This window comes from Scardinius erythrophthalmus (assembly GCF_964197995.2).
Source record: "Scardinius erythrophthalmus genome assembly, chromosome: 12".
In the NCBI taxonomy this organism is placed as follows: Eukaryota; Metazoa; Chordata; class Actinopteri; order Cypriniformes; family Leuciscidae; genus Scardinius; species Scardinius erythrophthalmus.
Genome location: NC_138232.1, coordinates 26,422,936 through 26,448,923, shown reverse-complemented (window position 1 = coordinate 26,448,923; position 25,988 = coordinate 26,422,936). Strand labels below are relative to the sequence as shown.

Here is a 25,988-nt window from a genome sequence, read left to right as displayed (position 1 = left end):
ATATATATATATATATATATATATATATATATATATTAAATAGAACCATCAAGACAAAACTGTAAAAAATTGTCATATTGGCATCTGAGCCATTTTTTTCAGTGCCTGCTTAAGTCAAGTCAAGTCACCTTTATTTATTATAGCGCTTTTTACAATACAGATTGTATCAAAGCAGCTTCACATTGATAACATGAAAATAATACAACAAAGTTTGTTTCTAGAAGAAAATTGCATCCTTAAAACCTCCTGATCACCTTAGATTTCCTGGCAACCTGTTCCATAAGCTTGTTGCTACATACAAAAAGGACTTTTTACCCAAATTATTCTTATTTGACCCTTGTTTGTTAAGAGATAGCAATTGGGCAGAAGCCAGACTTTTTTCCAGTCACAAACTGACTCCAATATGCAATAACATTTGGTCTCGAAACAACATCCTGGAAAAGGGCTCTTATTGATCTGTTATAATTATATTGACTGGAGAAACATATTTTACCTGCAGTGGAGTGATTTGGTGTGAGGGGTAGGAATTGCTGGTAATCTAATCTTTTTTGATGTTTAAATAACATACATATTTTAGAAGAAATTGCTCCAAAGACAATTGCAAATTCCCTTGGTGGTATAGGAATATTATATGGTATAGGAATTACTTATAATTCCTTATAAGTAAAAAGAAGGCCAACTGATGTAAATGTTTTGGTCTACCAAAACAATTTTATTTCGAAACCAATTTTCAAAGTAACTTGGGCTGGGCTTTTTAAAAAATTTAAAAAATGTTTTTACTTTTTTTATTGCAGACAGAAAAATAATATCAAAATATTTTAAACCCGTTAATGACTTTTTGTTTTTTAACAATTTCAGTGAAGACATGAAACAATAAAATTCTAATTTAAACATCTTAAATATTGGGGATGAATTTAAATATTTTTGTTTATGAATATAAAATTTTGCCAACAGTATAAATAAATTAACAATGTATTCAAGACCTTTGTTAACTTTGTTTTCATAATACACAATAATATCTTTTAATGTAAAATAGTATTTAATCTTTGCTAAATTAAAGATAAATTCTGCTAATTCCTTCCAGAAATTTTGGATAATTTTGCATTCGAAAAACAAATGCGTCAACACCTCTTTCCGTCTTTTACAAAAATAACATAAATCGTCAGTATCAGAGTATCTTGCAATTAATGATTTAACAGGGTAAATGGTATGCAAAATTTTAAAATGTATTTCTTTGGTTTTATTATTAATGCAATATTTAAAGGGGATTAACCAAGCATTCTTCCAATTAATAATAGAGTTCCAAAATTTTTTATTTATTTTTTTATCAGTCAATTCAATGCGTTTAATATTAATTTTGGATTTGTCATTAATGTGGAGTTATATTGAATATGACTTTTGATAAGATGAATCAGAGTAGGGGAAATAGCTTTAATGACAGAATTAAATTCTTTAAAATGCACAGGGAAACTATGAATTCACATGAAATGTTAAAAGATTTCCATAATTATCAAACATATTCATAAGATGATTAATATCCCTGTTAAACCAATTCCTTAAAAATAAGGATTTATTGGCAACCAATTTATTGGCATTAGTGTGAGGAGAGAAATTGTGTGAGTAGCAAATTTTCCAGGCTAAATTAACTTGCTAGTGGAATTTGGACAATTTAAGAGAGAGTTTAGAAATATTAAAGTCACAAGTTAACAGAAATACTAGACCACCTATTTGGTTAAAGATACTATGTGGGATATGGTTCCAGAGAGAGTTACCATTGATCAAACATCTTTTAAGCCAATTGACTTTAAAAGCTCTATTAACGTCTTCAAAGAAAAGTACCTCCAGTCCCCCTTCAGCTTTCTAATTAGTAAGAACCATTTTCTTAAGTCTTTGAGATTTGTTTTTCCAAACAAAAGAGTAAAACTAATTATTGATATCTTTACAATAAGAGTCTTTAACATACAAAGATAAAGAGGGATAGACAAATCGAGATAACCCTTCTGCTTTAGATAACAGGACACGACCATAAACTGAGAGATCACGTTGTAACCAACAGTTTAATAACACTTTGGTCTTTTTTAGAGGAGAAGTTTAAACTTTGTCTTTCTAGGACATCCTTTGTTACCATAATTCCTAGGTATTTAACAGAGGGTTTCACTGGAATGTTAGCAACAACTTTATCATTTAAACTGTGTAGGATTTCACATTTGGATAAATTTAGAGTTAAACCAGAAGCCTTAGAAAAAATATTGATGAAGGAGATAGCATTAGGAATAAATGATATATTCTTTAAAAATAAGGTTGTGTCATCTGCTAATTGCGATATCTTAATTTCTTTACTAAAAATGTTGAGACCTTGAATTTGTTGATTATTAACAATACCAATGGATAATAATTCAACTACCAACAAAAATAAAAAGGGGGAAATTGGGCAACCTTGACGTACACCACGATTAATGTTAAATCTTTTAGAGGTTGTAACGAATATGACTTAGCTCAAATGATTATAGGGGATTTTAATAATTAATCATGAATATGATTAATATTTTGCATACTACAGTTACATTAATTTATTCGAATTTGAATATAGATTGATTTGTATATATGAATAATCAATCACAACGAATTATAATTCATCATTCATATATCAATAATCCTATTTCAGATCGATTATGAGATAACCCTTAGGCTAATGGAAATTAATGTAATCATCAAACGGTGTTTGTCCAGCAAAACGGCCGTAAGATTAACTTAACAATTTCTCAACAAAAATTATCTCTTTTTTTATAATTCAAAGAAAGCTATTTTCTGGCCATGAAAATTACTTTCGTGTTCTTATAAAAGTAGGTTACTTAACAGTAGCGCATTTATAAAGCATAGCTTGATCAATCTAGGATATAATGGGTTTTTAATAATTGGACTAATACTACATCGAACTAAGGAATACAAGTTCTATAATTTACATGAGTATGCATATAACAATACAAACAGTAAAAGACAAATACAAGACTAAACGGATAACAGATGAGAGAGGGAGAGGATGAAAGGGAGAAAGTGAAACTAAAGTTCAGGATGAGAGAGATCACCGAGATGATCTCAGCATGGCAAAATCACAGACAGTAGCCTAACCCTTAAGAGACAACAAAGAAATCACATTGTAAGTTAAATTCAATAATCGATACTTGCATGGCACATGGTTCTCTTTGTATGAGGGAGGAAGGCAGGGTTCTGCGTGTCTTTAAAGCGGCGTGAGTCGTCTGAGGTGAGGCGTGCGCGTGCTGTGTCTTCCGGCGCGCGTGCGAGCGCGGGAGCTTCAAAGAGTCTCTTTCTTTGAGGTGAAGTTGCCGGGAATGATTCAGGCTAAGTTCATTCAGCTCGTGAATGAGCAGAGGCGAATAGGAAAACGAAACTAGACTATAGAAAAACAAAAAAAAGAAATAAAAGAGAAGAAAAGAGAAGCAGGCCGAAGCCGGTCCGGACTTGGGTTTTGGAGGAGGAAGAAGAGAGCGAGAATTGAGGGTTTGGACTTTTTATCAGTGTCCTGTGTACGCCTCCTTTTTCGTGGATGACGAATCAGTTTAGAGCAGGAAGATTGTCCTGGTGTGTTAATGCTGCCCGACCCTCGTGTGGAATCACTAGGGGGTAAAATGTGATATTATGCTCGGGGAATTAAAACGCATGGAACCATAACGTTTATCACAGTCTCTTATCAAAAATCTTCTTCGTCATGCAAAGGGGATCAAAACAATACTAAGGACGAATATTGGCAAAGATAGCAACATAGAGATACATTATTTTGTTGACATAAAGGCACTTTAAGATTACATTACTGTAATTCAAAAACACAACTACTCTAATATCATTCTGGGGAACATGCAAATCACCCAGAACACTCTTTATACAGTTGTAATAGTTGGTAAAATGAGATTTTTACTAGTGGAAGTCCATATATGGTAATGTGCGTGTCTGTGTGTATCTGTGAGTTTTGGAATGTGTGTGCGTTGCGCCCCCGTTATCAATGAGATCGGGTTACAGGATGCGATTCTACTGGGAGAACATTCTTCAGAGAAAAATACATTTCAGAGCCAACACTCGAAGATCATAACTATATGATCACAACAACATTAATCACACATACATACAGGAAGTTCAGATACAAGTCTGAGTTACATACATTAAAAGGATATTAAGGTAAACACAACGGATGTTTGTGTGTGTGTGTGTGTGTGTGTATGTATGTGTGTGTGTGTGTGTGTGTGTCACACAGAAAGTTTTGTTATCTCTCTGTGGTCCAGAGAGGGGAAGGGGGTTTGGAATGCAGAACTTTGCAAAGTAAAGAGAATGTGTTGATTTTTTTTATCCTCCAAGGTGCAATTTATGTCGTAAAAGTCCATTTGTTGCCGACTAGCTGGAGCCAACACAACTGATTTACCTTCGGGGGTTCAGAGTGGGACAGCAAGAAGGAATGTGCGTTTATGTTATGATTCAATGAGCCATGATTCATAGCCAATGTGGCTACAAGGTGGAAGTATTAAGTATTACAGAACTATTAATATCGTTGTAAAACATTTTAACTGCATTCAAAAATGTATTCCCAAATCCTAAAAGTGTCATAGTTTTAAATAAGAATTTGTGTTCAATTGTATCGAACGCTTTATAAAAGTCCAAAAAGAAAATTACTGCACCTTCATCAACATTCTCAGCATAATCTAACAGGTCAAGCACAAGTCTAATATTGTTAGTTATATGTCGACCCTTTAGAAAGCCTGTTTGAGGTTCACTAATAATTTTATTTAAACCTTCCCGTATCTATTAGCAAACACTAAAGTAATTCATTTATAATCAATTGTTAGAAGAGAAATTGGTTTCCAATTTTCTATTAAATGAGGATCTTTATCTGGTTTAGCAATTAACGAAATGATACCTTGTTTCATAGTAGTAGACATTAGTAAACATTAGTAGACATTATGTAGACATTATGTATTAATATACATTAGTAGACATTATGTATTAGTAATTTCTCCATTACTAATACATTCATTATACATATTATAAAGAGGAGCTTCAATCAGTTCCCCAAAAAAATTAAATAAAATTCTACAGTTAACCCATCTATACCTGGTGCTTTCCCTTTTTTCATTCCAAGAAGGGCATCTTTAATCTCAGAAGTTGTTATATCGGATTCAAGTCATGAAATTCTATATCAATAGGAATATTTTGATGAACTGTTTGAATGGACTCTTAACACTTGTAGATCATATTTAGAATTATATAATTCTTTATAAAATGAAAATTGAGATTTTTGGGATCTAAACAATGACTCCCATTGATATTTAATGCCATTAAAGCATTTCTTTCAAAATTTCTTTTTTTACCCTCTTCAAGCCATTTCGCTCTAGAATGAATAAAAGCACCTTTAGCTAAGTCTAAATACATTTGGTCAAGATGGGTTTGAATTATAACTAATTCAGCTTCTTCCTCCTTAGTAAGATTCTGCTTTTGTTTCAATATCCCTAATTTATCCAGGAAATGTAACTCTTTTTGTCTGCTGATTTTTTTAAACTCTTTACTATGTAAAAAGCAATCTTTACAAGATTTCAGCAATCTTTCTGACATCATATTTGAAAAATTACCATTTATTTTTAAAACGATATCTTAACCATCCAAAGATATCAACAGCAATTTTTTTTAACACAGTTATTAAAATACTCATCATTAAGAAGATTATTATTAAATTTCCAGTACCCTCTGAGACTAGAGTTCCCTTTGGTACCTGTGAGCTTTAAAGGGTTAGTTCACCCAAAAATGAAAATTCTGTCAGTAATTACTCACCCTCATGTTGTTCCAACCGCGTAAGACCTTCGTTCATCTTCGGAACACAAATTAAGATATTTTTGATGAAATCAGAGCTATGTCTCACTCCTCCATAGGCTGCTATGTGACCGAAACTTGCTGGCCCAGAAAAGTTATTAAAGAGATTGTTAATATAGTCCAAGTGACTCCAGTGGCTCAATCTTAAGTATATCAAGCGACGAGAATACTTTTTGTGCGCAAAAACAAACAAAAATAACGACTTTATTCCACTTTTCATTTCCTTCTCTCTGGGCCTCGTAGTGTTTTTGCGCTGCGCGTCTGTGTTGCACGTCATCACGCATCACACACATGACCGGCGTCGGCCAATAGTGAGCCTACGTGGTGACGTGTAACACAGACGCGCTGCGCAAAAAGACTACGCGAACCAACTAGAGGCCCAGAGAGAAGGAAATGAAAAGTGGAATAAAGTCGTTATTTTTGTTTGTTTTTGCGCACAAAAAGTATTCTCGTCGCTTGATATACTTAAGATTGAGCCACTGTAGTCACTTGGACTATATTAACGATCTCTTTAATGACTTTTCTGGGCCAGCAAGTTTCGGTCACATAGCAGCCTATGGAGGAGTGAGACATAGCTCAGATTTCATCAAAAATATCTTAATTTGTGTTCCGAAGATGAACGAAGGTCTTACGCGGTTGGAACAACATGAGGGTGAGTAATTACTGACAGAATTTTCATTTTTGGGTGAACTAACCCTTTAAATAAATAAGCTTTTGATCAGCTGAAGGGGCATAAATATGAACAATTTCCTTAACATATTGCAAAGCGGATGTAGAAATTAGGAACAAGTCAATTCTAGTTTGCAAAGACTTGTTTTTGTTAGACCATGTATAATTCTAATCTCCCAGGGTTACTTGGGCTGGGTCTTCCACCCAACGAGCGATGACGTATTCGTTGACGTCCTTAGATGTAGCCTCGCCCCCGATGTGCGCGGTGCATTCTGGGTCCACCCCAAGATGGCGGCGCCCTTGCGCAAGTGTTGAGAAACAACCTCACCTGGAGAAGTCTTATTAAAATTAACCGCAGTTTCATAGTGTTTATCCATCATCGAGGACAACAGAAAGTGCACGGAAAGAGACCCTCGGATTAAGGTATCGAGCTCCTGCCGTGGCTCACGCAGTGTGTGAGGATGATGATGGGCCGCTGCGCCTGACCCAGAACCAAAAGCAGAGCCAACGCAGATCCCCCTGCAAAAACGCCTTGACCCAGCGCCTTCAGATCTTCCACAGGCTGTGGACACTGCCGTTTAAGCTGCTGACGGGAGTGATCTGTGTTATCGTCCGTAGACGCAGCGGATCTCCAGCTCGAGCTTTGGAAAACTCTGCTCACCAGAGGTGCGAGTACAATTCACAAAACCACATAGTTTCCCATAAACAATTCACAATGGTGCAAAAATATCATAGATGCTATAGAAAAACTATTGTACTTTCTTATTATCCGCCACTTTCATCAATAAAGAAAAGTGACCCCTTTTCTGGGCGCTCTATTGTAAGAGGAGAGGACCAATGTTTTCTGTGCTTTTTACAATGTAACTTATAACGGCAGTAATTATGGTATTTAGGTAATATTTATAATGTTATTTTCTTTTTGTATGATTAGTACGCAGGGGCGTGTCTAGAGCATTTTCAGTGGGGGGGGGCCATGCTGGGGCACTGCCTCCAAACGGGGTGGCCGCCAGTGACCAAAAAAAAAGAAGCTAAATTCTACAGTAGCCTATATTACGTAAATCCTATTGATTTTATTATTTTTTTTAACTTGAATAAAGTTACTTGTAAACAAATGTAGTAATAAAGCACATTTTTGATTAATTTAGTTTTTTGTTATCCCTATATATCCATTAAGTTAAATTTGAGAGCCAGTGTTTATTATTTTTAGTGTTTCCATAAAACTAACAAGTTTATAAAATAAAAGCAATTTTAATAATGAGCAATTTTAAAATCCCAGAAGCAGAAACGATGTCAATTATTTTCTTTTAATAAGTAGTTTGGCCATTACAATATACAGTAGTTTTATTCACAATCTCTTTCAAATAATAAATAAATAAAAAAATAAAAATAAAAAAAATCCCCCCACTGTAATAATTCAAATGGTTTGGCCAAAACATCATAGTGTTTCATTCAACATTTCTTTCAGATTAATTTACAAAAAAGCTGAGTAACACAGAGTTACACTATAACACTTCAAATGAAAACACCACAGTTTAAAAATAAAATATGGAACCATTACATTGTGCTCTACTAATATATTAAAGAACAGTCTTTAGTTTAGAAACAATAATAGCTGCCAACTTTTGAGTTTAGCTTGGAGTGTATTGTGATTGTCACTAACATTTTAGTAACTAAACTGAATTTTATTAGGTTTAGTGACATGTTACAATGTTTTGGTACAATTTCTGGTAAGCTACACTTTTTTATTATTTCAATTCAATTATTGTGATTTGATTTAATATTGACTCATTTGGATAAATATTAGGTAGGCTACACAAGATAGGCGTTTTTTCTCAAGAAAAAAACAACTCACCTGATGCTGTAAACATACAGAGAGCCCTATCAGCTGGTATAGGCTATTATTTAAGGTTAAAAATAACTCAAATTAAATATAATGCGTACATTTTTTAAAAAATTATAATAACTTTAATTAATGAAATAAGTAAAATTATAATAAATATGTAATATATAACACATATTTAGCTAAATACTCTCTATAGCTATTTTTTTCTTGCCAATGTACTGTAGCCTATTATATTAATTAAATGGCTTTCCTGAGGTAAATGGGACATAATTGTTCTCCAGCTGTGTTATTGACCTCTTCACACTGATGAAAAACACTGATTGATCGATATTATGTATGAGGAATATACATTTCGGTAAGTTGTACTGTATCTTCAGTGTTCATTCATGTTTTTTTACTATTAGCTAGTAGAGATGATCGGTTCACGTGCGCTAGGGATCTGTCACGTCACATTTAACGTTACAAGCGCCAAAACGTTTGAATTTCGTAATAAAATTGACAGAATATGAGAGCTGAGATTTTTTTTATATCATAAGTAACCTGCTCTGTCTAGTCTGTCGGTCTCCGTGTCCTCTTTGCTTCGCGATTTTTCTGTGCGTGAGAAAATGGATGTGGCGTGAGAGAGTGTGAAAATTGCGTGTGTCTCACGGTGAATGTGTGAGAGTTGGCAGCTCTGGAGTAACAGTCGCAGAAAGAGAGGAAAACAGTCGAAAAAGAAGGAAGGCAGACCTCAACTAAAACAGCTGAATCTTCTGGAACTAAAACTTCTGTTTCGGGGCTGACTGGCAGCTCTTTGTTTGGTGTCTTGACTTCACACTCTTGATTGATAAAGTAAAAGTCCAAGTCCGCGACGACCGTTGTTTTACTGGCGCTGCACTTTTTGAATCGCGAACTTCAGTAGAGTCTATAAACTGATGGCCGTAAAATGAACCAATCACAAGACATCTTATAGGGGGGGCACCTGGGGTGGCCAATCGAATTTCAGGGGGGGCCGGTGCCCCCCCTGGCCACCACGTAGACCCGCCCCTGTTAGTACGGTGACCCCGGGAGGGGACATGTTCAGTTCAATTAGTTTTGTCGTGGCCACGACATACAAACTCGTGGGAACGTGATATGTCGTGGCCACGAGATTTTAATTAGTGGGAACGTCATATCAACTCGTGGGAATGCGATGTAAAGCCGTGGACTCGAAATCCTATGTTGAGAGAACACTATGGAGCGAATTCTGTGCCATAATTTAACAAACAAATCCAGCATTTTGCAAACAAACTCAATCTACTTCGCAAAGGAAAACTCGACTCGCAAACAAACTCGATCCGCTTTGCAAAGGAAATCTCGACTCGCAAACAAACAGAAAGCAATGTGCAAGCACAAAGGTCACAAATGCGTGCAGGCAGATTTTCTCACAAATGCACCCAGGCAGATTTTCTCACAAATGCGCCCAGGCAGATTTTCTCACAAATGCGCCCAGGCAGATTTTCTCACAAATGCGTCCAGGCAGATTTTCTCACAAATGCGTCCAGGCAGATTTTCTAACAAATGCAGTTGAGCAACTTCCTCTTCTAAAACAGACAGAAATCCACATTAGCACTTAGTAGCACTTCACTCTCTCTAGAATCGGGGAATCTGGAAGCTGAAAGCTCTGCCATCTTGTTGCTTTTTGTCATTTTTTTCTGCATCGGACTCATGCGAAATTACTAAATTAGTGATTATGTCTACACTGAACAAATCTATTTCTTTCGTTCTCCATAAATGAATGAGAACATTTAATTTAATTGAGAGGCGGGTTTCATTTGTGTGTCCAAAATAATAATTTGGGCACTGCATAGGCACAGGCAAGATAAGAAACAATTGTATATTGTTTTTTTTTTGTTTGTTTTTTTCATTAATTATTTTATTACATTAACTGTTAAGCTGACTGAATTCCAACTAAATAAAATAAATAAGTGGGAGCCTCCTTTCAATTAAATTAAAGGTTCTCATTAATTTATGGAGAACGAAAGAAATAGATACAAGTGTAGACATAATCACTAATTTAGTCCGATGCAGAAAAAAATGACAAAAAGCAACAAGATGGCAGAGCTTTCAGCTTACAGATTCCCCGATCCTAGAGAGAGTGAAGTGCTACTAAGTGCTAATGTGGATTTCTGTCTAGATATGCAATAAACGTTTGGCAAGAGAAAACCTCAAAAAGGTTAATTATAGATCAAATAAGACAGAAACACACCCGTTCACCGGTCATTTTCCTCAGCTGTAGGCAAAGGCAATTTTCAAATCAGTGCTTCTCCCGGGAGACTAGCGCTAAATTAGCCTATAGTTTAGCGCCATCTACTGTTTTAGAAGAGGAAGTTGCTCAACTGCATTTGTGAGAAAATATGCCTGGATGCATTTGTGAGAAAATCTGCCTGGGCGCATTTGTGAGAAAATCTGCCTGGGCGCATTTGTGAGAAAATCTGCCTGGGCGCATTTGTGAGAAAATCTGCCTGCACGCATTTGTGACCTTTGTGCTTGCACATTGCTTTCTGTTTGTTTGCGAGTCGAGATTTCCTTTGCAAAGCGGATCGAGTTTGTTTGCGAGTCGAGTTTTCCTTTGCGAAGTAGATTGAGTTTGTTTGCAAAATGCTGGATTTGTTTGTTAAATTATGGCACATAATTCGCTCCATAGAACACCATAAGTTAAATACGTAAACAATCTGCGTGACCATAGCAACCTAGAATTATCAGAAACGGATAGGCCTATAATAATATTTATTTTTAACTAAGAAAAAGCTAAAATCATTTCTTAATTAAAAATGATAATATTAACAGTCTATTATATTGCTCGCGATGTTACCTATAGACAGCATTCAAATTAAGTTTGTCATCAATAGTCTAAATGTTTAAAGAATATGCTGTCCACATTTGTATTCATCTTTCAAATCCATTCACTGAATGTTAATTTTTTTATTTTATATTTTTATAGGCCTATTATTATTATTATTATTGGTTAAAATTTTTATTCATTATGTATGTGCTTTATTTTCTCCTTCATTTCCCATATCTCTTTACCTTTCTATATATTATGTTACTTAAAGTATATATTTTGTAAATACTGTAAATGCCCGAGCAATAAAGTTGTGACTTTATACCTGTATTTCTGTAGATTACACAAGTAGCCTATGGGGCTGTTTACACTTGGCCACTTAATGCGTTTTCTCAGACCGGATAGCTATCTGATTTATCAAAACGAATCCATTTACAGCTGGTCACATAAATGTGTTTTTGCGAAACGGATTTAAATCCGATCTTCAATTCCCGCGCTATATGCAGATGTAATGGAGTGCACGTCACCGAAAGCAACAGATATGAGCTGCATTTTATTGATCATCAGCAAAAATTTCAAAATCAAAGACCGCAATAAGAGAGAGCGGCAATCAGCCCTGGTAAGATCATTGGTTTCTCTACTTTAATGATGATGATTGTGTATTAAGCGTCTGCGACTTACTTTCACTTTGATTTGCGATAGTTTGTACGTTGGCTTAATGAATAGATGCTCAGCTTCTCATCTGCGGCGATGCGTGTTCCAGTAGCGTCGTCATATCTGGCTATAACATTAGATATAGCCTATAACACGCTCTCACACGTTTATTTTTTAGCATTTTTGGGAGGAGTACAATTTACATAGGCCTATGTGGTTTCAACAACCAGATGCATTTACACTTGTCCAGTTTCGTCTGGAATGCGGCCCAGACCACCTCCTGAAGTCAGGGCCGTTTGAAGGAATTTGGGGGCCCCAAGCAAAATGGACATGGAGGCCCCCCCAATAAAAAACATATTATAATATGTAACCATATTCCATCCGTTCGAAAAAAAAGTTGCACTAACTGTTTGTCACAAGCAGCATTTGCCGTCAGGCAGGTAGCTAACATAAAGATATTTTTTCTAGCCTACCTGCTGCAAAATTACACCATTTGTACAAGACAAGTGGAGCTATTTTATCCAGTGTAATTTATCACTTACCACTAGGGGTGTAACAAAATTCACGGTTCGGTTCAATACGATACACGTGTTATGGTTTGGTATGTTTTCGATACAGCAAAAAGAAAGAAATGCCAATTTCCTTGATTTATTTATTTTTCTTCTTTTTTTAATTAAAATTTATGACTAGCATCATAAAATATGATTTCTTTTTACTTTGAGCAATTCTGGAGCTATAATTGACTCTTCTTAGGAGCATATAAAACAAAACAGCTCCTTGGAAAAAATTAAATGTAATTATAAACAAATGTTTATTTTAGTTAAGATTAACATTTGAGGGCATTGTATTCATAATGTCAAAATAAAACCGACGTAATGTTACTTGAAGGCATTATAGCCTACTATTCCTGCCAAACTATGTGAATGTTTCTCACTAGATCTCGCAGCGATGTTATTACTTCTGTGGCGAATTCAAATGCTTTCTTTACTGGATCTCTTATTAGCGCTGTGTAGTAACAGTGTCGCATGATCACGATCGGCTCGCGCTGCTTTGGTCCAAACTGATAAACAATGGTCCGTCAACCACACAATAACGAGTAGCTCAGTTTCGTTCCGCTTACATTACGTTTGCCATTTGATGTTGGGCAATGCTGTGGTCGCGCCGGCGTCTCTACATTATGAGCGCGCTTGCCACGCGCAACGCGCCTACATTTGAAATAACGAAATTTTGGTCGGCAGGAAAAATGGTCCAACGGTTTGTTCGGTTTGAAAATGCGTACCGAAAACCGAACCGAAAGCCTCGTACCAATACGAATACGTGTATCGTTACACCCCTACTTACCACTATCTTGTTTTTTCTTTCCTCATCTTCCTTTCTCTTCATTCTTTTCTGGCTTCCTGAAGCATAATTCCGCTTCATGATGACTGCCTAGGAGTTTTTGTATTTTGCCGGCAGCAGAGATCACGTGGTTGGCTGGCTGCTGTCAGCGACTACTGAGAGGGGCCCCCTTGAGGGGGATCCCGATAACAGTGTCATTGCACTTTACTGCATTGACTATCAAAGGGGCGTTCACACAGTTTGTCGTTGCATTTTATTCTTAACCAGTCGTTGTCTTGGGGCCCCAGGCCAGCTCGGGGCCCCAAGCAATTGCTTGGTTTGCCTGCCTTGTCGCGACGGGCCTGCCTGAAGTGGTTTGAGCGATCGGATTCAAATCCGTCTCGAATGCGTTTCGGAGGGCATTTACACCTGGTCTTTTCATGATCGGACATGTATCCGATCTGAGAAAACGCATGAAGTAGCCAAGTGTAAACGGCCCCTATGTGACTATAAATGAGCGGCTGTTTTCATTTGTAGCCCCTTGTGCCGTGACAGCATTCAAATGAAGTTTGTTTAATTTGTTATTATTAATAGGCTATATGTTAATAGATTATTTAAAGGGGCATTTCACCCATTTGAACATTGTTTTTTATTTAAAGTGGGTCATATATGTAGTCGAAATGTAAAAGAAATTTTGAATTTGGTGCCTTTGTGACCGAGAAAAGACAAAAAATAACTTCAGGACGCATTTGTATGAAAGACAACAACTCCCACAATGCACCACATTGCACAGCTCCGCAAGCCACTCCCACTAATCCAGAAAGCGCATATCTGCCTATAAGAGAAATCACTCTTCCGTCTACAAGGCTAGCTACCACCAGAGCTTGAAATTAATTTCACATTCACACAAAATGTCTAGTTAGTTGGCGAACTCATTAGTGCATTACTCCTCGTTTGTATTTCTTTCGAAAAGGTGAATTATTGCATGGTACCGGGATGTTCAGTCAGAACATTATGCGGTGCGAAACTAGGAAACTAGTTCACAACACAAACGTCCGTGTCCTCGTCTGATTCAGAGATTTCGTCCAGGAGAAATTGTCATCGTTGAAATTCTTTGCCGCAGACGGACTCTATCTCTGTGTTCGTAGCGGTTCGTAGTTGCATAGTGAGATCACCGGCGCCACCAGTCCGCCCTAACTCGAGCCCGTCCGGGCTCCTCGTCCGCGGCAGGCAGGTCTTCTGCCTCGGCTGCTCTTCGCTATAATGCGGCTTGTAAAGGTAGCCACAAACACCTGATTCAAGCATCCGACTTCCGAAATCCTCTTCCTCTAGTCTATATCATATTGAGCACTCTCCTCCGCTATTGTCATAACTTTAAATCTGTCTCCACAGCGCCTGTTAGCTTAGCTTCAAACAAGATGGAGGATATTGCTTTCAGTTTCAGAGAGTAAAGTCCCACCCACTGATCTGTAATAGGTCTGTAGCGTGAGCGGGTCCCGCCCCCTGGGAGAGATGAGGAACGAGTGCTTGTAGTCTCAACAGAAATCCCCCCCTCTTACACTTCCTCCTACAATGACGCAAAATGACGATTTTTGCGTCATTGTAGGAGGAAGTGTAAGAGGTAAATAACAGATTTCTCCCGTATCAGGGAAAAATGAAAGAGTGTTGCACGACCATTCAATAGTATGACTGGGTTTCTAACAATGCAAAGCTTAATGCAAATGGGTGAAGTGTCCCTTTATGCTAGGCTAAAATTAATATTGTATATAGGAGAGTTCTATTTCATTTATTTGATATAGAATCTTAATCTTTTGTAACATTATTTTGTTATAATAATAACAAAATAATGTTACAAAACATTATTTTTGTAATGTTCCCCCCCCCCAAAAAAAAGAATTTTTTTACTGACCCTAAACTTTTGAACGTTGGTGTATTATAGTATTATATTATTATAGAAAAGTTTCTATTTAAGATAAATGCTGTTCTTTTGAGCTTTCTATTCATCAAAGAATCCTGAAAAAAATTGAACATAACTGTTTTCAACATTGATGATAATAATAAACGTTTCTTGAGCAGCAAATCAGCATATTAGAATGATTTCTGAAGGTTCATGTGACACTGAAGACTGGAGTAATGATGCTGAAAATTCAGCTTTGCATCACAGGAATAAATTACATTTAAAAATATATTCAAATAGAAAACAGTTATTTTAAATCGTCATAATATTTAACAATATTACAGTTTTTGTTGTTGTTGTTGTATTTTTAATCAAATAAATGCAGCCTTGGTGAGCATAAGAGGCTTCTTTTAAAACATTAAAAATCTTACTGATCCCAAACTTTTGAACGGCAGTTCAAAAATATATATATTCATCTCATCCTTAAGTCTTTTAAATCCATTCACTGGCTATCTTTTTGGTTTATTATATATAATTTTCTGTTTGATCTCATTATCTCAAAATGAATGTTATGTATTATCTAATAGCCTACAATAGCCATTAGCCAATCAAATAGCTTATGTTTTGTGCTGTAAATGCCCGACAGTCATGCCAATAAAACTTTGATTATTTCTGTTCACTTTAAGTTATTAAGTTTACTTTACGGGAATTTAACATATTTCATTTTATTTATGTTTAATAGGCATAATAATAATAATAATAATAATAATAATAATAATAATAATAATAATAATAATAAATAAAGACACAATCAGTGCATGGATTTAAAAGGCTGTGAGATGGGATGGATAAATATATTTATAATATTTTATGTTCTTACATATTCTTTTATCATTTATAAATAAACTTGATTTAAATGCTGTGTTTAGGCAACATCGCATGTAATATAATAGGATATTATATATTTAATATAATCATTTATTAATTCCGCCCTTATTTTGTCATTCATAATTAAAAATGAATATTATTATAGAGAGCCTAAGTCCCTCCCCTTCCGGTGGACCACCATGGGACCTTGGAATAACCATGGGAAAAATATTGTATGGTAGTCAATGGCGAGAGACAACAAATATTTTGATCTCTTTTGAATTGTGCCCTGAATTACACATATGATGTTTGTCAATTTAAAAGATACATTTTAAAGTCAAGAAAGTCGCAGTTTGATGTAAAACTGTTGAGATATAAGACTGTGAAAATACGTAATTACAAAGACTACAAACCCAAAAGGCACACATGTGACGTCATACCTTTTCTCTCAATGAATGAAGCTAACTTTACTGAAGCTAACGTTTGTCATTTTTTTCTATAGTCTTACGTTATAATCGTAACGTTACGCAGTCATGCCTGAGTGTTTTGTACCAGACTGCACAGATACGATGCATGTTGGTGACGTACATAGTGCGAGACGAGAGATGTAGTTCATTGAGCGATTTTCACATAAAACTAAATGTTACTCTTCTGTTTTATGACAAACTGCGACTTTCTTGACTTTCATAAATATCTTTTAAATTGACAAACATCATATGTGTAATTCAGGGCATAGTTCAGACGGAATAAAAAGATAAGTTGTCTCTCGCCATTGACTACCATACATATTTTTTCCGAAATAAGGTCCCATGAGCCGGAAGCGGAGGGGAGGGACTTAAGGCCCGTTCACACCAAGCACGATAACTATAAAGATAACGATAAAGATAACTATATATGCGTCCACACCAACGACCGATAACAGCCTTTTTATTCTAAGCACGCGCGCGCCCGGATGCGCGAGACCTTTAAATTATTCTGATTGGCTGTCAGTGTTTTATCGTTCGACAGCTGGGAAAAAAAAATCGTTCTGAAACACGTAATGGGAATTTGCGTGACGTCTATGTTTTCGCGGGTTTGCGCAGAGATAATGGATAATTGTTTGCACCTTCGAACCTATTTCAGGGAGTGTGTTCTCGAGACACCAGGCACTGTTTTGTGCGGATGGGCGGCCTGAGCGCGTTAAGGGTTTTCCTGTTAGAACAGTGTTGTGTTAGCGTGCTAAGTTAATAAATAATGATCTCCGCAACGGAAGTGAATCAATCAATCAAAACTAACTTTAGCTGGACAATAACTTTATCCTAGAGCTGTTGTAAAGCCTAAACAATCTGTTACAGTATTTTCCTATTATCACTGTAAAGCTGCTTTGAAACAATCCATATGGTTAAAAGCGCTATATAAATGAAGGTGACTTGACTTGACTTGAGAGAGATACAACCACTATCGGATGATAAGAGCAAATAATTTGTTACTCTAATAAGAGCTGTCTCAGTACTATGATATGGTCTAAATCCTGACTGGAAATCCTCGCAGATATCATTTCTTTCTAAAAAGGAACATAGTTGTGAGGATTCCGCCTTTTCTAGTATCTTTGACAGAAAAGGTAGATTCGAGATCGGCCTGTAATTGAGTAATTTTGTAGGATCAAGTTGTGTTTTTTTTAACAAGCAGTTTAATCATAGCCAGCTTAAAATTTTGTGGTACGTATCCTAATTACAAAGATGAATTAATGATATTAAGAAGAGGATCTATGACCTCTGGAAGCATCTCTTTCAATAGCTTATAGGGCTGCGCGATTAATCGCAATTTACATGTAATAGCACTTAAATCGATTTGGCTTATCGCAATTTTGAAATCGCAAAGGCTGCGATTATTTGTTATGCGCAGCTTGTCAGTTATGTACGGCTCTGTAAACGCTGCTCCATCTGAAAGCACTGTGAGTTTGAGTTTACAACGTGCATTTGAAAAAGCAACATGCGTCAAACATCTTTCCAAACACGAGAATCACTAATGAACCTCTTGTCCAACAAAAGACAATATTTAATAACATGCATTTACTCCAAACTCACTTCATAATGACAGTTGAGCATCCTTCTGTGAGATGATGTGCCTTCTTACACAGAAGGCAGTCATGTATTTATAAGTCATGTTTAATCAAAGCGTTTCAATCTTCTGTTTATTCAGCTACAGCGATAGGGATTTCCTGGAATGATGCGCCGTTATTGTACTTCTGCGGCGGGGCATATTTAGCATGTTTGCGTGAGAGCGCCCTCTGGCGTTCAAATGGGGCAGTATTTACTACCGATCAGCCGCACTCCACTGACAAGCTGCGCATAAGATAATCGCAGCCTTTGCCAAATCGCGTGCGGTTTAATTGCGATTAATCGTGCAGCCCTAATAGCTTAGTCGATATAGGGTCTAACAAACATGTTGTCGATTTAGATGATTTAACGAGTTTAGTTAATTCTTTGTCTCCTATAGCAATGAATGAATGAATAAAAAATTTCCTCAGAGACTACAATGCACTGCCTGATGCAATACTTTAGTAGACGGTTGCATAGTTATAATTTTCTCCCTGATATTATAAATCTTGTAAGTAAAGAAGTTCATAAAGTCATTACTGCTGTGCTACTTGGAAACGTCTGGGCTTGAAGCTTTAATTTTCGTTAGTTTAGCCACTGTTTCAAATAAATACCTAGGGTTTCGTTTATTTTCTTCTAATAGGGTTGAAAAATAAGCAGATCTAGTAGCTTTTAAGGCCTCTCTGTATGCAATTGTGCTCTCTTTCCATGAAATGCGAAATACACCTAGTTTTGTTTTCGCTCCATTTTTCTGGGTGCTCTCTTAAGGGCCTGAGTGTGCTTATTGTACCACGGTTTTGGACTATTTCCTTTAATCTTCTTTAAGCGCAACAGAGCAACTGTGTCTAAAGTGCTGGAAAAGAGAAAGTTAAAAGTTTCTGTCGCAATATCGAGTTCTTCTAAGCTATCTGGGATGCTGAGATGATGAAACTGATCAGGAAGATTATTAATAAAGCAATAAGCAAACTTTAGTGGCAGAAGTGATGGGTCTAACATATTTGTAACAGGGAGTCGGCTTTGCAGCCTTGGTTAAATGAAGTATGGTCCGAGACTAGATAATGATATGAAATGTCATCGCTCTGCTGCAGAATTCCAACGGCATCAACATTGATTCCATGTGATAATATTAGATCTAGAGTATGATTAGGCAATGAGTAGGTCCTGACACGTGTCGTCTAACTCCAATCGAGGTCAGAATGTTTTTACATGCCAATCCCAATGCATCTTTTTCGTTATCATGTATATTAAAATCCCCAACAATTAGGACTTTATCTGCAGCCAGTACTAACTCTGATAGAAAGTCAGCAAATTCTTTGATAAAGTCTGTATGGTGCCCTGGTGGCCTGTATTCAGTAGCCAGCACAAATCTCAAACGTGATTTATCATTTACACTAGATAGTGTTACATTAAGCACCAACCCTTCAAAATAATTATATTTAAAACTAGACGACTTAGTAATTCTGAAAATATTACTTTAAATTGCAGCAACACCTCCCCCTTTGCCTTTCAGATGAGGTTCATGTTTATAACAGTAATCTTGGGCGGTGGACTCATTTAAAGTAATGTAATCGTTTGGTTTTAGCCAGGTTTATGTCAAACACAGCACATCTAGGTTATAATCTGTAATCATATCATTAACAAAAAGTGCTTTTGAAGTAAGGGTACGAATACTCAGCAACCTGAGCTTTATCATTTGTTCATCTGTATTATATCTGTTTTTTATTTGTTGAACATAAATTTAATTATTAGCCTACCCTTTAATGGGTTTGGGAGTTTTTTGTAGTTCCTAATTCGGGGAACAGACACAGTCTCTATATGATGATATCTAGGTGAAATAGTCTCTATGTGATGGGATTTATCTGACCTCAGTGACGTGAGACAGCTAGCAGACGGTCGGTTTAGCCAGTCTGTCTGCTTCCTGACCTGAGCCCCAATTCATGTTTGAGCTCTAAGAATATGTGCCATATTACTAGAGAGAAGAGCAGCACCATCCCAGGAGGGATGAATACCATCTCTTTTCAACAGGTCAGGTCTGCCCCAAAAACTTTTCCAATTGTCTATTAATTCTTTTATAGATTCTAATTCTTCTATGAATTCTAAAAAAATATTATTTTGTGGACACCACTTAGACAGCCAGCCAGCCATTGAGTGAGGACAATCTACTAAGTCTCTCATTACTCCTGCAAACAGGAAGAGGGCCAGAGCAAATTACTGTGCCTGACATCGTACTTGCAAGTTCACACAACTCTTTAACGTTAATTTTGGTGATCTCCGACTGGCGAAGTCGAACATCCTTAATGCCGACGTGAATAATAATCTTAGAGAATTTACGATTAGCATTAGCCAGCACTTTTAAATTTGCTTTGATGTCAGGCGCTCTGGCTCCCGGCAAACATGTGACTATGGTGGCTGGTGTCTCTATTTTCACGTTCCGTGTAATAGAATCGCCAATAACTAGGGCACATTCAACAGGATTCTCAGTGGGTGTTTCACTGAGTGGGGAGAACCTGTTTAGTGTTGTTATCGGAACGGAAGAGTGGTGTTTTGTCCCGCGACTACAGCGTCTCACAGTCACCCAGTTGCCCTGCTGCACGGGCTCTACAGCCGGAACCGAACAATGTACAGAGTTCACTAAGCTAGTTGCATCCAAAGCAGTATCTAAAGCCCTTGTTGCATGTTGTGCTAGCGATAACGATTTAGATTGAAGCTAGTGATGTCAGGTTAATGTGTGGTGATGAGTAAGTTATATTAAGTAATATAAACAACAAGGAATGATAGTAAATAAAGATTCAAAACAGAAAGCTATACGGAGCATACAGATGCAAACCACTCATCAGCAGGGCAGACAGGAGCAATCGATCAGGAGCAATCGATCGAACAAATTTGTACTTAAGTAAAAATTAAGTCAAGTAATCTACTTCGCTACTTGAAAAATCACATTTCGTTACTGAATACGCCAACATTCTGAATTAATATTGAATAGGGGTGTAACAGAGTACTGTTGTTTAAGTTAGATTACTGAAAGAATCTAACTTAAACAAAGAGACCATTATTTTGGGTGATATCAACATAAACTGGGAGGACACATCATGTAGAAAAAAGCTTAAAAGAATAACTGACAAATTTGATCTAGTCCAAATGATCAAAGGGCCCACAAGAATCACCACATCAAGCAGCACCCAGATTGATTTGGCATTTACCAACCGACCTGAGAGAATATCTAAATCATACAATATGTTAGATGGTCTTTCTGATCACAATTTGATCCTTGTGGCCAGAAAGCTCTCAAAAAAGAGATTTAGTTATTCTGTCAGAGAGCATGAGTTTGTTGGAATCCCAAAAAACCGCCAGGAAGGATTTAATAGTGCTGTCCAGCAGATTGACTGGGATCACATATTGTTGGGAACAAATTGTGAAATGGACTCTGAATCTTTTGTGGCGACAATTGAGAGAACAATTAAAAATTTTAGCTGTAAAGTTAAACACAAACACAATAAAAACATACTTCCCTGGATGAACTCGGACATACTCAAACTAATGAAAGAGAGGGATCGTGCGCTAAAAAATGCAATTAAAACTAAGTCAGCTAGTGCTAAAAATCTATTTACAACATTGAGGAATAAGACTGTTAAAGCTATACGCAAGGCCAAAGCAGATTTTTTTTTGACTATAATAGAAAATGCAAAAGGGGATTCTAAAACAATTTGGAACCAACTTAAAAAACTTGTAGGACAAGACACTAAAAGGAAACAATTTTTAGAAGTTAAGATAAATGGACAAATTACAAATAATACAAACAAAGTTGCAGATGCCTTCAATAATTTTTTTATTGAATCTGTCTCCACTATTGCCCAAAGCTTACCATCTAACAATCTAAATATTTGTCCGATAAATAACTCAGAGCCAATTTTCAACCTAGGGACAGTCACAGAATCTGAAGTCTTACAGACAATAAAAACACTAAAAGCTTCCAGAACTAGAGACATATTTGGCATAGATGTGTGCATGCTGAAAGAACTCAGTTCTACATTGTTAACACCAGTAACCAAAATTGTCAATCTCTCCTTTATTGAAGCAGTATTTCCAAGTGTGTGGAAGTCAGCTGCTGTTGTTCCAATTCTCAAAAATGGAGATCCATTGTCAGTGGACAATTACAGACCAATCAGCATAATACCTACAGTGTCAAAAGTCGCAGAGAAACTAATTTCCCAACAAATAATAACACATTTGAATACCACTACATTTTCTTTTCATTCAATGCAATTTGGTTTCAGAACTCAACACTCCACGGAAACTGCAAATTGTTTTTTCATAGAAAATATCAAACATTTACTGGATAAAGGTGGCGTGGTTGGAGCTGTGTTTCTCGATTTAAAAAAAGCTTTTGACACTGTAAACCATAAAATATTATTAATCAAACTAAGTAAATTTAATTTCTCCGCAGATGCAATAAAATGGATAGTCATATCTATCGAATCGCTCACAGTCAGTCAGGATCAGTGATTACCACTCACCGCCCCTCGTAATGTCCACGGGGGTTCCTCAAGGCTCTATTTTGGGGCCACTGCTATTCTCACTTTATATAAACTACCTCCCTTCTGTTTGTCCAGACGTCCATATTCAGATGTACGCAGACGACACAGTCATTTATACCCATGGTAAAAACACAAAACAAGTTGCTGAAAAACTCACGCAGTCTATGGCCCATGTCTCTGAATGGCTAAATCAATCCTGCTTAAAACTTAATGTAAATAAAACAGTTTCAATGTTCTTTTCTAAATCAAACATTGCAAATAATCAGGCAGATATTTATGTGACAGGGGGAAAAATAAAAGTTGTGTCAGAATTCAAATACTTAGGCATCATAATAGACTCTAAACTAACTTTTAAATCACAGATAAAAAAGGTCTGCAACAGAGTCAAATTTAATATTGCAAATTTCCGGTTCATAAGATCAAACTTGTCACTTCAGGCAGCTAAAATGTTCATGTACAGTATGGTACTGTCTCATATCACTTACTGTCTTACAACCTGGTCACAGGCAAATAAAACTACACTAAAATCCTTAGAGTCACTTTATAAACAGACAATCAAAATTGTGGATAAAAAAACATTTAGGTATCATCACTGTGCCATTTAGCACCAAACTCTGGAATAGTCTTCCGGATACTGTTCGTTGCTCAGACTCGCTCTCCCAGTTTAAAACTAGATTAAAGACGCATCTCTTCAGCCAGGCATTCATATAATACTTTTAATCCTACAGTTAAATCCGACCTCTAGTTCATAAACGCCAGAGGAGAACTGGCCCCCGACTGAGCCTGGGTTCTCCCAAGGTTTTTTTTTTCTCCATTAGGTCACCTGATGGAGTTTTTCGGTTCCTTGCCACTGTTGCCTTTGGCTTGCTCAGTTGGGGATATTTGGGGATATTTAATTTAATTAATCAATCAACGATACTATTGATCAACATTACCAAACGTAGACGTTCCACTAGAAACAAACATTGATGTATTGTTCTAATTTATTACTGTGAAGCTGCTTTGATACAACATGTGTTGTGAAAAGCGCTATATAAATAAACTTGACTTGACTTGACTTGACCATTTTACAAAAGCATAAGTTCTTAAGTTGGGAAAATGTCATGAAGTATTCAAACCTCTGTCTGTTTTACAAAATCATCCATGGTCTGTCTTCTCCTCCACTCAGTCAGTTTGTAAATATCAGAAACACCACACAGAGAGTAACACGAGGGTCGGCCCGAGGAGACTGTGTTGTTCCTCTACGGAAAAGTGCTTTTAGTCAGAGTGCCTTTTCAGTCGTAGCAGCGCAGGAATGGAACTCTCTCCCTCAGAACATCAGGGAACTCACCACATACACTCTGTTTAAAAAACTGGCTCATATTACATCAAACATGTCAGCACTAATAAGAATATGTATCTTCACTCAACCCAACCTGTTGCCACTTGTGTCTCTGTGGTGTTAATGTGTATAATATTAATTCTTTTTAAATTTTGTTTATTTATTAACATAATGTCTGTATGTTGGTAAACTTGTATTTATCAACAGGATGTGAGGAGTTATATTTATTTTACTGCTTTTTATATTTGTATTGTTCACTGTAATCTTTTTATTGTGTTTTTTTAGGTAGACAATTTTAAGATCTGTCCAGGGACAACGGATGAAAAATAGCCTTTTGGCTAATTTTGGTGCATTTGCAGAAATGCTAATTAATGTACACTGTCCCTGTCAAATAAATTAATAAATAAATAAAATAAACGATACACGTATTCGTATTGAACCATTCGGTACGAGGCTTTCGGTTCGGTACGCATTACAAATCGAACGGTTCATTGGACCATTTTTCCTGCCGAACAACATTTCGTTATTTCAAATGTAGGCGCACGGTAAGCGCGCTCATAATCGACCACAGCATTGCCCAACATCAAATGACAAACGTAATGAAAGCGGAACGAAACTGCGCTACTCCTTATTTTGTGCTTCACGGACCGTTTATCAGTTTGGACCAATGCAGCGTGAGCCGATGTTGATCAAGCGACACTGTTATTACACAGCGCTAAGAGATCCAGTTAAGAAAGCATTTGAATTCGCCCCTGAAGTAATAACATCGCTGTGAGAAGCATTCACATTTCTCCGTTATTTACGGATCAAACAGCGCTGACGTGGAAACCAGGAAGAAACATTGTGCTTTCAAGTAACGTTATGTCGGTTTTATTTTGACATTATGAATAAAATTGCTACCCTCAAATGTTAATCTGAAATAAAATAAACCTTTGTTTATTACTACTACAATATTACATTTTTTTTAATTTATTTTTTATAAGGAGCTGTTTTTGTTTTATATGCTCCTAAGTAGGGATGGGCATGATTAATCGAAGATCGATAATTGATCGTTAAGAATTTCGTCGATCACGTTTATTTGTTATCGATTAAACTAATGCAGGTTGCGTTGCGTAGTGTGAGTCTTGAAGCAATGGAATTCATTTTAGCGCGGAGGTAGGCTACCTGTGCATCCCGGCAACGCCAGTCCCCTCAGAGCGGGTGTTTTCGGCGGCTGGACTGGCTGTCACCAGGTTGCGGTCGCATCTGATCCCAGATCATGTCAACATGCGTATCTCAACAGAAATCAGTAGACTGGTGCAGAAGTTCTATGGGAACTTCATGCATTTTCTCAGATCGGATAGCTATCTGATTTATCAAAACGATTCCATTTACATCTGGTTACATAAATGTGTTTTTGTGAAACGGATATAAATCCGATCTTGAATTCCCGCGCTATATGCATATTTAAATTGTTGCACGTCACCGAAAGCAACTGATATGAGCTGCATTTTATTGATCATCAGCGAAAATTTCTAAATCAAAGACTGCAACAAGATATTGCGGCAACAGCCCTGGTAAGATCATTTCGGTTCTTTACTTTTAATGAAGATGATTGTGTGTTGATGAATGACTTTCACTTTGATTTGCGATAGTTTGCACATTGGCTTGATGAATAGATGCTCATCTGTGGTGATGCGTGTTGAAGTAGCGTCGTCATATCTGGCTATAACATGACATATAGCCTATAACACGTTTATTTCTTTGCATTTTTGGGATAAGTCAAATTTACATATGTGGTTTCAACAACCAGATGCATTTACTCTTGTCCAGTTTCGTCTGGAATGCGTCTCAGATCTCCTCCTGCAGTGGTTTGAGCGATCGGGTTTAAATCCGTCTCGAATGCGTTTCGGAGGGCATTTACATTTGGTCTTTTCACGATCGGATGGCCATCCGATCACAGAAAACGGATGAAGTTGCCATGGGTCTCTGTTTAAGAACGCCGGCTCGCAGCTGCAGGTTCCGCTGTTTTAGAGCACCGCAGGGCATATCTTCAAGTCTACCGAACGTCCAGTTTCACTGCCACAAGTTGATCTTCTTGTAATAAGATCTCATCGAGGACAAACAAACTGTATTTTTGTATTTTCATTGCAT

General features: G+C 36.7%; 1 protein-coding gene across 1 annotated transcript in view; it reads left to right on the top strand.

Annotated features, from left to right (window-relative positions):
• Positions 1-6,753: 6,753 nt before the first annotated feature.
• rptor (regulatory associated protein of MTOR, complex 1) overlaps positions 6,754-25,988 on the top strand; it is a 425,184-nt gene continuing 405,949 nt past the window's right edge. The window contains exon 1 of the mRNA XM_081381619.1: positions 6,754-7,206. The gene's annotated coding sequence lies outside the window, so the exon portion shown is untranslated. The remainder of the gene's footprint in view (positions 7,207-25,988) is intronic.